General features: G+C 39.3%; 1 protein-coding gene across 6 annotated transcripts in view; it reads right to left on the bottom strand.

Annotated features, from left to right (window-relative positions):
• LOC114146419 (microtubule-associated protein 4-like) overlaps positions 1 to 5,082 on the bottom strand; it is an 85,312-nt gene extending 80,230 nt beyond the window's left edge. For all 6 annotated transcript variants that reach the window (XM_028020426.1, XM_028020429.1, XM_028020430.1 and 3 more), the window contains exon 1: positions 4,956 to 5,082. The gene's annotated coding sequence lies outside the window, so the exon portion shown is untranslated. The remainder of the gene's footprint in view (positions 1 to 4,955) is intronic.
• Between the last annotated feature and the right edge of the window lie 253 nt (positions 5,083 to 5,335).

The following is a 5,335-nucleotide window of genomic DNA, read 5'->3' as shown; positions in this document are numbered from 1 at the left end:
GAAAGAAAGACTGTTCCAACTGCTCCTTCCAACAGGCGACTTTCTGTTGGAAGGGGGCGGGACTAAACTGATGTCACCAATTGACCATGTGAATGTGATGAGCTCTGGTCTGTGATGATACAAATAAAGTTTGATGCAGCTGTGAGCTTATGTGGGGAAGTTATTCCACTTTGATGTTTCATGGCAAATGGTCAGATTTGAGGCTTTGCCACGCCCACATGCTTCGATGTACAAAAATTCCTTTGATAACTTTTGACCTTCACACCCTCAAGACTGAGCTGACTGAGTTTGAAGCCTAGATCTCGAAAGTTGTAGGACGAGTTCGCTCAAATACGACATCAAAATGAAAAATAATTTAAAAAAGAATTGAGAAATCCTGCAAATTCAATAGGCCTTCGCCAGCGCTTTGCTGCTCGGGCCTAAAAATGTACCACAAAAAATTAATTAGAATGTCAGCACAGAGGAGAGAACATGAAAAGCTAGGAATAGTGGACACCAAAACACAACAAAACCCCAAAATGATCCAAATTCAAAACCAAAGGGTCAATCAAAGCATTAAGACGCAAAGATCAGAAAAACATCTGTGTATAGGTGATGACACAAATCTGAAAAGCCCACCATTTTGGTCGCAGCAGTAACTAGTTGGGCCACATAGGGACATAAGAATTATAGCATGCAGATGTCGGAGTAAAATCTAAAACTTGTATAAAGCGAGTAATTAAAGTCTAAATAATTTATTCACTATGGATTTCTGAGTAACGGCAGCACATGCATCACTGTTAATCCAAAATCTACAATGCATTAGCAACTCTAAAAGACATGATGAAGACAGATGAAGCTGAAATTCTAAAATTCTATCACCCAACAAAAAAAGAGCTCAATTAGTAACAGAGTACAAGTGTAATAGATAGTTTTGGTTCACCAGCTACCGGTCTCCATTTAGCAACATACTCTGCATCCTCCACCCTCACACCAACTAACATGTCTTCTTTCTCCACATCCATAAAGCTCCTTTGAACTGTTCCTCTGATTAACTCCTGATCCTATCTCTCCTCATCACTCCCAAAGAAAACCTCAACATCTTGGGTTCTGCGACCTCTAGTTCTGCCTCCCGTCTTTTCCCCTTTGACATTAACCCAGTCAACATTGCTGGTCTCACCACTGTCTTGTACATATTTTCTTTCATTCTTGCTGGTGACCATTTTTCCACACGTCACACCTAACACTTTTGTCCACCTGCTCCAGGATCAACCTAAATGATTGCCTACTTTGATGATGCAGTTATTGGTAACGGATCAATTGGTACCATTCTACCATTATCACCAGGAAGAACCCTAAAGATCAGTTGTGATTCCTTTTAAAGGCAGCTGAAGGGAAACAACGCTGGAAACAAATAGACTTAATCTGCTGAATGTTGAGATAAGTAAGCCATGCTGTTTAAATTCACTCCCAGTATTTCACTGGATGTGTTCAGTGTCTGACTGTGGGACACTGATGTGAAAAGGAGAAGACAGTGATCCAAATCAACATTCAAAGAACATAATTGTAAGAAATTGAAGAACTGCCTAGTACAGAAAGTACCACAGACTCAAATCAATTCAGAAAACTAACTGGAAGACCTAAAATGAATAACACAGAATGACAAATGGTCTGCTCGTCAGATGACAAGAAAACCCCCGAATAAACACCCAACTGGAATCCTTGCCCAGACCACAGACTTTTCTGAAGATATTACTTATGTCAGGCTTTCAGAAGATAAACCAAACTCCAGATTAGACCCTTTTTATATAATAGTGTAGCCATGCAAGTGTGCTTCCAGTTTTTCCCCCAGATTTATATCAACTATTTTCAGTAAAGTGCTTCTGAACACACCACACGAAAGGTTGTTCTCATGAAACACACAAACATTTCTACTTTAACATATTTTTTAGTATCCAGTGTCAGTTCAAAGCTGTGTAGGTACCAAACAAGTATTTGGTTTAGCTGGCCTTCCAACTAACATCAAATATATCAACTCATAATATGTCCTTTATATCAGAATTGTTTATCAATGTTTTTGCATGACACATCCAACATAGTCTTTAGTCAGTTGTTATGTCAGTTACACAACAAAGTGTTTGTTACTTTGAATGATTTTAAAGTGTGGAAGTTGAAAGTAATAAATATTTTTAGTTCTAAGCATTACTGTTGTAATGCTAGTCAAATATAAGTCTGATATATTTTATTATGTTGGCATAATTTTAAGTAGTTTCTCATTACTTTAACAGTATATGTAATTGTACCATGTAGAAAGGTGAACTATTGCTTCTGAAACCTATTCAACAACAAAATATTACTTAGAGAAAAAGTCTTTAGACTGATAAATATAAAATGTTTTCAGTTTTATGCATCATATGTTTTGTCTGCCTAGATTACTTGTGATGAGCCAGGGGTCCTTTATGAGATCCTTATATTATAAACCCAAGCAAAAAATACCAGAGTTTCACATACCCAATGTATTAATTTAAACCAAAATGTATACTATATGCTGTTATTGCTCATATTTAAAAGAGAAAGCAAAAATGACTCCTACTACAGCTAAAAGTACATTGAATATTTATTACTACATTTATAATAATGTCAACTATAACATTTGCGTAAGGTCATTTTGATTTTTGACTGAAGCGGTAATATTAAACAAATACTGAGGGTGGCCAGCTTCAACCTTAGCAAATGTCTCTTAAGACATTTACATTTTTTAAAGAGTAAAGTAAATCTAACAATTTGAGCAGCTTACTTAGTTGGGTTATCTGCTATTTTTGAAAACACAGTTCCCTTAGTTGGAGTGATGGACGACACTCCTTCAGTTTTCATACCATGGCTGTTACCATGTTTTGCAACTGGAGATATATCCAAACAGTCTTTCTGCTAAACAGCAGTACACATCCACATGTGGGATGGGGGGCATCCTCTGCTACTCTACGTTCCACACAGTCAATGAAAACTTTGATCACCCAATTTTACTGGCATTAATCATAGGAACGATATAAAGGTGGTAAGTTTCTACTTCAAGCAGTGAAAGCTAAATGGAGGGGAGACAGACTGGGACAGTGTCTAATGTGATGAGGGTGCTGCTCTGGTCTACTGTGGTTAAGAAAGAGCTGACCCAGAAAACAAAGTTCTCATTTCACTCATCATAATATTTGACTCAAGACTGAATGAAGGAGATCCCGGACACAGCTGAAATCTGAAGAGTGGCCAGCCTCAACTTTAGAGATAAAGGTGGGAACCTCCTTCATCTGGGGAGAGCTGTAAGTAGAGCAGCTCCTCCAGGGGACTATATATTCCTTCTGGCCTGGGAATGCCCCTGCATCTCTGAGAATGAGCTGGAGAGTAGAAGTGCTGCTGCGTAAAGGGGTGCGTTTCCCTTCCCGGATCTGCCGTCCAATTTTTAATAAGCAGAAGACAATATGTGGTAGATAGTAAGAAGGATTTTGTTTTTACTCATTTACCCATACCTTCCACTGATTAATCCATAGTGCAGTAAATCAAAGTTACATTTGCCTAACCTACTTGAATAGAAATTTGGGTTTTCCCTTTGCGACCTGTAGTTGGTTTTCTTTGGCCTTCGGCTGGCCCTGTTAGTATCCACGCAAAATGTCGATGATGTAGTAGGTGGAGGTTTTTACAACGCAACACATTTTGCACCTTTGCAGTTTTAGTCATTCATGCCAAAAATGTAAAATAACTTTATATTCTTTTCATATGAAGACATATGGCTTTGTTATTCCAGTATATAATATACTTTGGTTTGATCTGAGCTCATAATCTGAGACATGTTAGAAGCGATCATAGCTAAAATTAATGGGATTATAGCGATTCTGATATACAGTAGTTTATATGACATTAGATTGGATGGTTTTATGAATATGAAACTCCAAAATTGTTAAAAAAAATACTTAACTATGATAAAAAAAATAAAATGATTCAGCATGCTTAGAGTGCATAGGTACAAAATGGAAGTACAAGGGGGAGAAATGGCAATGCAAAGATACAAACTGGGTCACCAGAACCAAAACGAGCTATTTATTTATTGAGTTTACATTGCCATTAACTATTTGTCAACCACAGAGCGAACAGAGCACAAAAACACTCAGAAAGGAAAAATATATGAGCAAGGATAAAGCAGTATTAACACAGAGAAAACACAGTGTGTGCGTGCATGCAGATGTCTGTAGCCTATATGTGTGTTTGTAGAGAGTGGGGATGGGAGTATTACTGTATAATGGCCGGCTTACTCTCTATAGAAAATCAGGCTGTTCTTATTACTGCTGTAACATCAGGGGGGAAAATCCTTTATGTAACAGGCCTCTGACTTTGGCGTGTGTGCAGCAGTAAACAAATCACCATAGTTTATAATCTGCCTCTTACTGTAGTCCCATATAAGAATATTACAGTAGCAGAAGCAAATTGGGGGTTGGGGGAGCAGCAAAGTCACAACACTTTCTACACTCATGAATCGCTTCCTAGGAACCAAAGAATGGATATAAAGGGAATTCATCATTATTCCTACAGCGTCGGGATTTTTCTTTTTTTTTTTCCAGGGGCAGTCTTGTACCATCCCGACTGCGGCATCACCACCATAACAAAGAGGCACGAATCCACGGACCTCTGCATGAGACAGCCCCCCACCCCCACCCCCTGTCCCTCTCCTCCTCACACGCCCACTATCTTCTTACATTAGGATGAGAACCAGCAACAACAGCAAACGTCTAAGAAGGATACACGCATCCTGATCAGAGAAATGCGAGGCCCACATTAACGTCCCTGCATCGCGAGACCTAAATCACGCTTTAACCGTGGCTCGAATGGCATCACTCATTGATAATGGCGCAGCGCGAGAATACACGCAGCCATCGCGAAACACGCGATGACACACCTCGAATCTTAGTTATAGGCGAAAATGAGCCACTCACCGTGTGAATTCGTCCCTCGCAGTGTGTTTATGTTGTAAAGACAAGTGTGTGTGTGTGATGGGAAATCTCTCTTCCTTTTAGCTGCTTGCAGAGCAGTCTGGTACCAGGACACAAACACGCCCCCTTTCTGAATGGCTCAGCCAATCAGGAGCCGGGAGCAATAAGAGTCGAGTGCTTAGAATCTGCAAATAGCGGACACTGGTGATGCGTTCACGTACCTCCGAGGAAACGACTTATGAGTAGCCGACGTTACTGAATAAAGTTATAGAATGTATCCAGCATGAAGTCACATATTTGTAGACCTTATTAAAAAGGACATTAATAATAATACATAGAAAATCACCAGAGTGAAAACTATGCCCGTTTTTGTACAAGAACCA

This window comes from Xiphophorus couchianus, chromosome 6, assembly GCF_001444195.1.
Source record: "Xiphophorus couchianus chromosome 6, X_couchianus-1.0, whole genome shotgun sequence".
Lineage (NCBI taxonomy): Eukaryota > Metazoa > Chordata > Actinopteri > Cyprinodontiformes > Poeciliidae > Xiphophorus > Xiphophorus couchianus.
This window is presented reverse-complemented; position numbering and strand designations above follow the sequence as displayed.